The sequence below is a fragment of the Xyrauchen texanus genome, chromosome 30 (assembly GCF_025860055.1).
Source record: "Xyrauchen texanus isolate HMW12.3.18 chromosome 30, RBS_HiC_50CHRs, whole genome shotgun sequence".
Taxonomy (NCBI): Eukaryota; Metazoa; Chordata; class Actinopteri; order Cypriniformes; family Catostomidae; genus Xyrauchen; species Xyrauchen texanus.
The window spans coordinates 4875497-4888039 of NC_068305.1; the positions used below are offsets into that span (position 1 = coordinate 4875497).

General features: G+C 42.1%; 1 protein-coding gene across 2 annotated transcripts in view; it reads right to left on the reverse strand.

Annotated features, from left to right (window-relative positions):
* The window catches only part of smyd2b (SET and MYND domain containing 2b), a 94151-nt gene that overhangs the window by 24350 nt on the left and 57258 nt on the right, over positions 1-12543 (reverse strand). The window lies entirely within an intron of this gene.

The window sequence follows — 12543 nt, forward strand, 5'->3', positions numbered from 1 at the left end:
TCAAAGGCATCAGTGACACACTACTGATTTACATTTACATTTATGCATTTGGCAGATGCTTTTATACAAAGCGACATACAGTGCACTTATTACAGGGACAATCCCCCTGGAGCACCTGGAGTTAAGTGCCTTGCTCAAGGACACAATGGTGGTGGCCGTGGGGATCGAGCCAGCGACCTTCTAATTAACAGTTATGTGCTTTAGCCCACTACACCACCACCGCTCCACATTGTGTTACTGATAGCAACATAACACAGCAGCATTTCGGCTAATCATGAACATGATTGTGGCCTCATCGACTTTGTTGTGTGCATTGAAGGGGACCCCCCCCCCCAAACAATACTGCATCAAATCAGAGGCAGAAGCTGCTGTTCATGAAATAGTGAAAACAACTGAATCCGGGGGGGGTGGTTCGACAATGTAGTTCAACAACAAACTCTCCATTGTATTGCTTACCAACATCTCAACAAGGTATTGCCCAAGGCTACAGCCATAGTGGCAAACCTGTCAAATTCGCTTTCCCACATTTCAACAAAAGCATCGTGTTTTACTGTACTCAACATTAAAAACTGATTTTGGTCAATTAAAGTGGGACGCAAAGATCAGTAGAAATGAGCTTTTACTGTAAAAAAAAAATACAGTACACATGGGAACGAATGCCACAGGGCCTCCACAACAGTCCTGCCATTTTTCACAGGGCAGTGGAAGACACACTCAACCTGCTGTTAGGTCCAGGCAACGTAATCCACTATGTTGGCGACACACTTATTTCAACAGTGGGGTTAATCGATGAACATGTTGACTAGGTGTTTTTGACGCTTGGTAAAACAGGCTTTAAACTGAACAAAGAGAAAGCTCAAATCACGCAGCGAGAAGTGCAATATTTGGGTTACACAATTATGAAAAGTCATCGTGCGCTAACAGATTATAGGCAGAAATGCATAGCTGAACTGCCCCGACCGCATACACTGAATGCATTACAAAAAGTTCTAGGAACAGCAAACTATTTAAGAGATTTTATTCCTCATTTTGCAAACACCACCGCACAGTTGTACTCGCTCGTAAAAGGAAAAACAAAGCCTTCCAACGTTCTAGAATGGACAGAAGAGCATGAACAAGCTTTTATAAGTTTAAAACAAAACTTGTGCGCTGCGCCCGCTCAACCCATCAAAATCATTTCATATGCAGGTAGATGCTCATGAAAATATGCTAAGCTGTGTGCTAGCTCAAGAGCATGGAGAGAAATTGTATCCGATTGCCTATTACAGCCAAAATAAATCTTCTGTCGAACAGGGATTCACGCAGCATGTGCTGGCGGTTCATTGGATGTTAACCACAACGGAACCTATTGTAGGCTTTCAACCTGTTGTTGTGCATACAATGCACATGCCAGTGCAAATGTTGCTGCAGGGCCGAATTAAAGGGGTATCATCACAACGATTAGCAAGATGGTTGGCAGACATACAAGCAAGCAATGTAACCACGGTTAACATTCGTATTTTACCGAATCTATTGGGGGATGTGGAGGGCCACCCACACACATACCAAGCAAAACCAGAAACACAGGGACTGGTTCATGACCAAACACTCCCAAACCAGACTCAAGTGTACATTGATGGCTCCCAGTATTGGCAAGATGGTCAGTTCCATACAGGGTGTGCAGTGTGGACTCATAATCCTCCCAATTCAGATGCTGACCAATTGTTACTCAAATTACCCGCAAACATGTCTGCACAAGAAGCAGAACTCATCACAAACTGCTGTGTGTGTTTACTGATAGCTGATATGCATTCGGTGTAGTGCATGATTTCATGGCTCAGTGTCAATTATGCAAATGTCTTACATCCACCAGAACGCCTATAAAATATTTCAATATAGTCACCTCAATCTGGCAAGCGATCAAAGCACATGATTCCCTGATCTCAGTCGTTAAAGTGCGTGCGCACATTAACAAAAATCCAGACGAACATGAACCAAATAACAACATTGTTGACAAGCTAGCAAAATTAGCAGCTATAAAAGGGGATGAATGGCAGCCCAATATGCTAATTGCACCTGTTGTGAGTGTGGTTCAGGCTAGTCCCATCGACTAAAAACAGTATCAACAGGAACTGTGAATCTCTGATGGAGAGCTTGCACTGCAATTAAAGCAGGATCAATGAATCAATGTCACAGATGGCATGATTTTAAGAGATGGGATAAACGTTTTTCCAGAGGCCCTCCAGAAACTAGTGATAAAACTATACCACGATTATGCACACGTATCAGCTCCCAATACACAACAGCTGATACAACAGAATTTCTGGTGGCCCAGAATGGCATCAGACATTGAAAGATGGTGCAATACATACATCATATGTGCCACCATCAACAAAGGTAGATCTGATCGAACTAAACTCTGCAGACAAGACCCACCAAAAGGACCTTGGGAATTATTACAGCTAGATTTTATTGATCCACTATCCAGTTCCAAAGAGGGGTATCGCTATTGCCTAGTGATAATTGACAAATTCTCTAAATGGGTTGAAGAAATTCCCACTCACAATAACAGTGCAATCAGATCAAGGAACACACGTCGCTGGGCAGAAAATGAACACATATGCAAAATGCTGAAAATCAAGCAAAAATGTCATGTTCCATACAGGCCACAACGCTCTGGAATGGTTGAGTGTGTGACTCGCACCATCAAAGAGAACATATCAAAACAGATCATGTAGCATAAAAACAGGTGGACTGACACGTTGTCTACTGTTCTGACAGTCTTGAGAGCAATCCCGTCCAAAGCCATGGGCCCATTCAAGCGGATGACTGGAAGAGTCATGAAGCTCCCCATAGACCCAGAAATCACCCCCAGCAGACCTGGGAACCCTTGTGCTCACATCTCAGCAGACTGTGTTGAAAAAATTACAAGAAAGGCTGGAAATGTTACATACACAAGCCACCTTGAAACAGCAACAGTCAGACCTGATTAATGATGCATAGTTCAATCCAACCTCTGAAGTGAAATTTACTGAAGGTGACATGATAATCGTGCGTGTCATTGTGAAGCAAGGCACATTCACACCCGGGTGGCATGGACATATTATATCCAGGGGCCAAAGAAGGTGGGATGAGCACACTAAATGAAAAGATCAATGACGGCATAGACCCAAAAATGTTATTTTATCAACAATTTGGAACCTGCTACATATAGTTTTTATAGCACCCACACAGAAACAATAAACACCACACACATTAGCTACACAGAATACCAATTCAAACTAACACTATACAAACCCTTAGACAACAAACCAAATGCCTTTGTTTGGACTAGCCTAAAGGAAGGAACTTATTGTGTGGGAAAATGCAAACATAGCATGTACAATTTCACTGATCCACACAACTGCTCATAGATTGTAAATCATTGTTTCAATGTAACCACCTGTAGGTATAGCAAGCCAAAACAAGGCTCGAAGCTTTACCCCATTCCTCCTGGTGGAAATATTAAGGGAAATACAACAAAACTCTACTGCATGATGTAAATTTGGTTATGACCCATGTAACATACTACATTTCAAATATATTATCTGCTTATTTAAAACATTGCAATAATGATAAAAAACGTATGCATGGCTACAGACACGAATCAATGATTTAATCTCAGATTACAAAGGCAGACTTCCCGTCCAAATACCACCTGTATGTACTAAACGGGACCTGCTTGGAAATATAGCAGGCCTCTTTTGCTCAGTAAATTCAATAGCCAACACATACAAGATAAACTGTCAATCACATTTTCAACATGGTTGGCTAGAGTCCAGCACCCGCATTTCACCACCCCTCTGTCCCCATATGATAAGTTGCTTTATAAATCATGTAACGTTGTTGTATTAATGTTGACTCTTCATTTTTATGACCAGATATGCGGTCTAGGCTTATCAATGCATAATATGTGGGAGTCATTCTCTAGTTCAGGGTACTTTCACGTAATATTTCACATAATATTTTAACAGTATCCTATATCATTCGTCTTTTTCCGTCAGTTCACTGCAGAGAAGATCGTTGATCATCTGTTTCTCGGTGAAGGGGAGAGACAGTGAGAAAGAGAAAACGAGGTGCTCAACAATCAGCTGTTTTTCCGAAGTCAGCTCTTTAGATAAAATTGTGGTAACTGTGGGAAGCTAGTTCGATTTTCCAAGATTTTGTGCCCCACTGGGTCTCCAAGATTTTGTGCCCAGGGGCCTCTGCTTTCTAAATCCGTGCCTGGTCATGCCCCTGATAGAATACAGTATTTTACTAAGTTCTTAAATCTTACTTGTGATTTGCGCACACCGCCCCAACCCAATTTGGAGGCATCTGTGGTGACCAGGACGTGTCGGGACACCTGCTGCAAGGGGACACCTGTCCGTAGAAAGCAGAGGCCTGTCCAGGGTTTGAACGTTTGGCGGCAGGCGGGGTGATAACCACACGTGTGTGCCGCGCGCCATGTTCGTCTTGGGACTCGAGTCTGGAGCCAGTGCTGAAGCGGTATCATATGCATCAACCCGAGCGGCGTGACCGCCGCAGAGGACGCCATATGCCCCAGGAGCCTCTGGAAAAGTTTTAAAGGGACCACTGTGCCTGGCCTGAACGCACCGAGGCATTTCAGCACTGACTGCGTGCGCTCGTTGGTGAGGCGCGCAGACATTGAGACTGAGTCTAACTCCATGCCGAGATAAGAGATGCTCTGAACCGGGGTGAGCTTGCTCTTTTCCCAGTTGACCTGAAGCCCTAAACGGCTGAGGTGCCTGAGCACCTGGTCCCTGTGGGCGCACAGTAACTCTCGGGAGTTGGCCAGGGTGATCCAGTCGTCGAGGTAGTTGAGAATGCGGACGCATTGAACGGCAGTTTGTGCAAGGCCCGGTTGAAAACTTGCAAGTCCAAGATCGGTCATAAGCCACTGCCTTTATTGGGTATGATGAAGTAAGGGCTGTAGAAACCCTTCTTCATCTCGGTTGGAGGGACAGGCTCTATCATGTCTTTGAGTACGAGAGTCACGATTTCCACATGCAGGGATTTGGCATCTTCGCCATATACCGCACTTCCTGTGGGGCGCTCGACGCAGGGCCCGGGTTGAGGCGGAGCTGCGCATTTTTACAAAGCCGCAGGAGGACGCCCTCTGCGAGCAGACGGAACGTGGCCCGTGCTGGCAGATTTGCAGTGGGGCATGATTTGAGATATGGCCTCCATCTGCTTCTTCACAGCTGAGAACTGGTGGTCGAAGACATCGACGGTGACGCCGAAAAGGCCGAACTGGGAGACAGGTGCGTTGAGGAAGTGTGTTTTGTCCACTTCGCGCATCTCGACCATGTTCAGCCACAGATGACGTTCCTGAACCACGAGAGTAGCCATCGTCTGCCCAATTGACCGCGCTGTGACCTTCGTGGCCCTGAGGGCGAGGTCGGTCGCTGAGCGCAGTTCCTGCAGCACGTCGTGATCAGGACTACCCAAGTGCAGATCTTTAAGTGCCTTGGCCTGGTGGACTTGCAGGAGGACCATGGCATACAGGGCAGAAGCGGCCTGTCCTGTGGCACTGTAGGCTTTGGAGATCAGTGAAGACGTCATCCTACAGGCCTTGGAGGGGAGCACAGGGCGACCCCGCCAGGTGGCGGCGTTCTCGAGGCATAGGTGGATCACAACCACTCTGTCCACCGTGTACCCGTGGGCCTCTACGCCGTCAAGGGTAGTGAGAGTGGATGAGCGAGAGGCACGCTGACGGGTGGAGAAGGGTGTCCTCCACGAACTCGCCAGCTCATCATGCACTTCCGGTAAGAAAGGAACCGGGGTGGGGTGCGGCTGTGAGCGGCACACAGACATGAGGAACCAATCATCCAGCCGCGAAGGCTGTGGGGAGGATGGAGGGTTCCAGTCCAGCCCCAAGCTGACGGTGGACCGGGCAAGCACGTCGGACATCTCGGTGTCAGCCTCAAACTGGGCGTGCTGGCCCGAAGGCGGCAGCCCAGTCGAGTCATCCGCGTCAGAAGCCGGACCACTCTACGATGCAGCGGCGAGCTCATCCAGCTCGGGGGGCTCAAGAGGATAGGCGGGCTGGCTGTGAGGCGAGCTGCTGTTGCCTCAAGCCTGGACGGAAGTCAACGAGCGTGCCAGGGGGCGGGTTGTTCGTGGGGGCATACCCGGCAAAACCGAGACTGCTGCCATCCCCAAATCACCTCCATTGCCAGCCGGGTCATCCTCAATCCCATGGGAAGATGGAGCGACGTGGGGGGTGGCTGGAGTGGCGTTGCTTTTGAGGAAGGAAAGCCGTGTCCACAACGTTGCCATGGTCATATTCTCGAAGTGAAAACATGAGCCATCCACAAACGCGTGTGAGCGCTCGGTGTGATCGCTGCCCAGACACACGAGGCAGCGCCTGTGGCCGTCAGGAGAGGAGAGCACTCTACCGCATCCAGGAACTACATATAGGCGGAAGGGCATCTTTATAAAAACATATCCTGAAAAGGACGTTCAACGCCGCTGTGTATTTGCTCTTTTAGACAAAACAACTCTTTAAGAGAAATAACTCTTTTAACTGTGCTGTCGAAGCGCCCAGGGGCAAGCTGCACTACTGTGCAGGGAAGGAGAAAGCCGCTGATATGCGCCGTAGATCCAACAGCAATCACTCAGAGATGGGAGGAAACTGTGACTCGACTGTGACTCGCAGCTTGCTGCATACACAACCGATCGGCTCCGAAGAAAATTTCTGAATGAAACAGACGCATTTCCCTCCCTTTATACCCGTATGTCTGGGGACGGGACATGCAAATTCTGTCTGCCAATTTCTCATTGGCATTTTCTCATAGATCAGAGATGCGAAAGGCTCTCAAGAAAGACCCCTAGTGTCGCTTCTTCGACTTGCTTAGAAATGACTTGCATTTATCATCTGATCGTGGCTGCATTTCTCTTCTAGTGCTGCCTTTGACACCACAGATCACAACATTCTCCAGGACAGGCTTGAGAATTATGTTGGCATTTGTGGACAGGCTTGGTTTAGGTCCTATTTATCTGAACACTATCACTTTGTCCGTGAAAACGAGGTATTGTCAGATCAAACTATAGTTAAGTATGGAGTGCCACAGGGATCCGTTTTAGGGCCTCTGCTTTTCTCCTTCTATTTGCTTCCCCTGGGAGACATTATCAGGAATTGTGGAATTAGTTTTCATTGTTATGCTGATGAAATCCAACTTTATATTTCTTCGAAACTCTACAAAATGTAACAATTTCACCAAATAAGCACAGTGTATCAATGACATCAAAGATTGGATGTATAGAAATTTCTTTCTACTCAAAACAAAGGTACTAATTAATGGACCATAAACCTCTAAAAATAAGCAGGTAAAATATAATTTGACTCTCGATGGATGTACTGTTACGTTGTTTTCTACAGTGAAGAATTTAGGGGTTATATTTGATATCACTCTGTCCTTTGAAAAACACATTTCCAATATTTGTAGACCAGCATTCTTCCACTAAGAAGTTCATTTGAAGTTAAGAAGTTTTTATTATTGCTAAGTTTCAATGCATACTCTCTGTTTCTGATGCCCGAACTGGAAACACTTATCATATTAAATAAATCTGCTTTAAAGCAAATGGACTCTATGCTAATATTATTCTATTTGTTTCTATTGACTTCACAGAGGATGAAGTGATGCCAACTCCAACCGTAAGACATGGGATACTTCATGTGCCACTACCTGAACGTTGGTCTAATGATAGTCTACACTCTTAAAATGGAATACATACACTAACTAAGCACTTTATTAGGAACACTTTTACACCTACTTATTCATGCAATTATCTAATCATCCAATTGTCTGGCAGCAATGCAATGCATAAAAAACTCGCAGATATGGTCATGAACTTTGACCATATCAAAGTTCATGAGTGTACTCACATGAAGTTCATTGTGAGTACACTCTAGAGTCTCTAGAGTGTACTCACAATGGTGCCAAAAACAAAACCTGTCTGGCAGACATCTCAGCCTCCTTGTCTTTCCAGCCAACCCTGCTGTTGAACACAACATCACCGTGCAACTGGGCCAACTACAGTTTCGCTTTCCAAAATGGTCAGAAATCTAGGGGTAACTATTGATGATGAGCTAAATTTCACAGACCACATCTCAACGACTGCAAGATCATGTAGATTTACACTCTACAATATCAGGAAGATAAGACCCTTCCTCTCTGTACATGCCACACAACTGCTCGTTCAGTCACTTGTCATAACTAGACTGGACTACTGTAACGCTCTCGTTGCAGGCCTTCCTGCATGTGCTATTAGACCTCTCCAAATGATCCAGAATGTATAGTATATTTTTCAATATTCTAGTATGTTTCTTATATATCAAAATACTTATATGAGTTTCCTGGCCTTTGTGTGACCCAGGAGAGAGCATATGAGGTTACTAAAAGTGTTGATGCTGCAGAGGCCACAAAGAGCACCCAGCTGTAACAAAATAATGAGACTAAGGACCTTGAAGATAGACTAAAGCCAAGTTTCTACCAGTAAAAAGATATCAAAAGGCTCTGTGAGATAATGGTGGCAAATAGTATCCATTGGTTACAAAAATAACAAAGGGGCACAGAAATGAGGTAATGCCAGATAACAAACTGTATAGAAGAGGAGGTTTTGGACTAAGACAGTCAGAACGGACAGCTGGCCGGTCTCATGTTTGTTGGTGTTCAATAAACTACAATTTTGGCATCTGGAACTCAAGACTCCGAGAGTTTTCTTACAACTTAGAGAGATTCATCGCGATATTCCACGACAAATGCAGCATCACGTCTGGTCTTTAATGAACCTAAGAGAGCACATGTTACACCACTCTTTGTCTCTCTCCACTGGCTGCCGGTTCATGCACATACTAAATTCAAGGCCCTGATGCTGTCATACAAAACAGTCACTGGGTCTGCTCCAGCATACCTAAAAACATTTATGCAGAGCTACGTTCCCACCAGAAGCCTGCGGTCGGCTAAGGAACGTCGCCTTGTCTAACCAAAACAAAGAGGCACCAAAACACTTTCCCGGACTTTCAGTTTCATCATACCACGGTGGTGGAATGACCTTCCCAACTCAATCTGGGAAGCTAACTCACTCTCTATCTTCAAAAAACGGCTAAAAACACATCTTTTCCAAAAGCACTTAACCGGTCAATAAAAAATAAAAAAATAATAAAAAACTTTTTTTAAATATATATATTTACATTTCTTGTTGCACTTAAATCTGTTTTGTATACTATTCTGATGATAGTGAAACTTTGTAGTATGGCGCTTTTCGTACCACTGTCTCCTTAAGATGATTCGCTTATGATTTCCTCTTTTGTAAGTCGCTTTGGATAAAAGCGTCTGCCAAATGAATAAATGTAAATGTAAATGTAACCAACTTCTTATGGAGTTTTGTGTTCCTTGACACAGTTGCCTAAGGCTTGCTCACTGGGGTTCTAAATACAATAATTATTTACTAATTTACTTAATTATTTCTTTTAAGAAACAATTTAAAATAAAATTTGGATCAAAATGCACAATGATGACTCATACATTACAGATATAACTGCTTTATTTTCTGTTAAAGCATGATTTTCTGTAAATCTGCTTTGAAATTATGTGTGTTGTGAAAAGCACTATACACATATAAATTACTTGACTTTATAAAAAAATTGTAACCACAAAAAATAAACATGTTTACTATATTAATAACATTACTGTTGTAACACCATTGTTAATTGCATCAAATCTATGGTTTATGGCAACAACAAAAAAACATGGTTATTACAATATTACTATGGTAAAACTACATTTATATTAATTTTTATATATTATTATAAGTAGCATTAAAGAAAATATTAAGAGTGGAGAGAGGAAACAGAATAGGAAAAAGAAGGCGACAAACGCAGGATCGAACCCGGGTCAAAAAGGCACTGCCGTTAGTCCCAGCGCCACTGCAGCAACTCTTGCAATGCAGTTTGTCTATTGAGGTACAAATAGTCACTCTTTTTTATTAACATCTCTTCAATGTCTCTTACCCCTGCCCTTTTGGAGCTAATGTTGCCAAAATGGGAGAGAAATTTACAAAGGGCGAACTCACACAGATTTTAAAAACTGGCTTTATTTTTTATTTCATCAGGTATAATAAATCATGAGTTGACCCAACCACGGATGTACAGTGTCTACTAAATTTCAATCTAACACACAACGCTGACTACAACAGTAATAGTTTTATAAAAACAATCAAGGCTGTACATAATACTCACAGCTGAAGAGGTTGAACGCTGCTTCACGCATCATGCCTAACAACGCCCTCCAGCCATGACTATATTCACAATATAACATGGCTTTCCATTCCTTATTGCTTAAGTGTCATAGCATGCATTCACCAACCACATGTGTATGCACGCACAGTCAAATGAAATGTACTTTGAAAGGCTACTGTTCGACTGTACGCAGATGCTAATCATTCACATCAAAAACAAAGTATACTTTGGGCTTTATGTCCATATTCCACCAACAGCCAAAAGCTTGCTGGCCTCAAAACATGAACTGCTAATGTCAGAGACTGTTGGGCTGGATAATGTTAGTGCATGCAACAACCACCTGTGTGTGAGCGCACAGTCAAATGAAGTATAATTCAAACCTCTAACATCAGAGGCTGTTGGGCTGGATATTGTTAGCATCAAAGTTTTTAAAACAACAGCAGCTCCAAGAACAAAACTAGATTGCTCTCATTACAGCAAAGCTATTTACGCACCTGATGCAGTGATGAGATGCGCATTCAGTTGATGCCATATAGTGCAGTGGCTCCAACCACTTTATTTTCCATGTCTTATCAAATATTTATAACAACTGTCATATATGTGAATTGATTGCTCTAAATTGTATTAATTAGACTCTATATTTAAATAACTTCTAACATGTTCATCACCAGATCGAGTTGACATTGAGTAGACATTAAACAAATGTGGATGTTAAAATGCTCTCAAAGCTCTTAAAACTCTAAACTTAATCCACTCTATTTTTTAAGATAATATAATGTTAATTACAAATACCATATGCATGAACTGATTATAAGCTATAGCTCCAAATAAATTATTTTGGATGATAAAATATGCTCTCAAAACTCCTAAGACTTTTAAACTCCAGCCTCTTTTTACCCATACCAAAATAAAATGACATTATTTCTAAATATCATATACATGAATTGTCATAACATGGGGAAACAGTCAGGCATTGATAGATCTGAATATTTTTTTTCTTTACCTTGGAACCTGATTCCTATGCTTTTTTACTCTTACTTCGCTATGACAGCAGGACCATCTCTTCCCCTATTTATTGAGAATAGAATTGTGACGTAGTGACATCATTAGAGCAAAGAAAATTATTTTATTGATAGCAAACCATAGTGGAGACATTGCAATAACACATATTTCTGTCATGCTGATTCGTCCAAAGACATGCCAGCAAATTGTGCTATAAATTTTTTTTTAAATTTATCCATTCTATGGTTAAAATGTCCATTCTGTTTTTAAATGTTAAAAAAATTCTAGGGTAAATCCCCAAATCTCCATTTAATAGTAAATATTTGTTTTCACCTCCTAAAGTTTCATATTTTACCCATATAAAATAAAAATAAAATGTCTGAATGTACTCAAACACGAATATTGTTTAAACTTGCAGGGAAATGTATCTTATTTTAAGGATGTTTATATATTTTTAACTGGAAAACAAGACAAAGATACTTATTAATAATATGATTTTCTTGCAGTGCAATTTCTTATGTCCACACTACAATAAAACTTATTTTATAGCTCACTTTTTTAAGAGTTTTAGAATCAGAATCAGCTTTATTGCCAAGTATGCTTACACATACAAGGAATTTGTCTGGGTGACAGGAGCTTCCAGTGCACAACAATTAAGAAAACAACACAAAAACAGCAGCAAGACATAGATAATAATAAAAAAAATTATTATACATATACGTACATACACACAGACCCACACCTTCATATTGTATGTAATGGCAGAAGAGGATATATGTTGGATAATATAAATAGATTAAAATGTGTTTTGCATATAATTATTGCTCAATGGGGCAGCTTTAACTGTTTATGAGATGGATAGCCTGAGGGAAAAAACTGTTCCTGTGCCTGAAGGTTCTGGTGCTCAGAGCTCTGAAGCATCAGCCAGAAGGCAACAGTTCAAAAAGGTAGTGGGCTGGGTGAGTGGGATCCAGAGTGATTTTTACAGCCTTTTTCCTCAATCTGAAAGTGTAAAGTCCTTGAAGGGGGGGCAGGGGGCAACCAATAATCCTCTCAGCAGTCCAAACTGTCCTCTTCATTTAAGAGTATTTACAGTGTGTATTGATATATATTACTCTTATTATTTCTGCAGTGTATAGTTTACGGAACACAAATTTCCATTTGCATGGGATCTAATACATTTGTTGAAATGTATTAGATTAACAGCTCATTCACTCACAGCAAAAAGTTAAGACATTTTTACACAAAATGTATCAAAAATAAAAATAACTAAATTT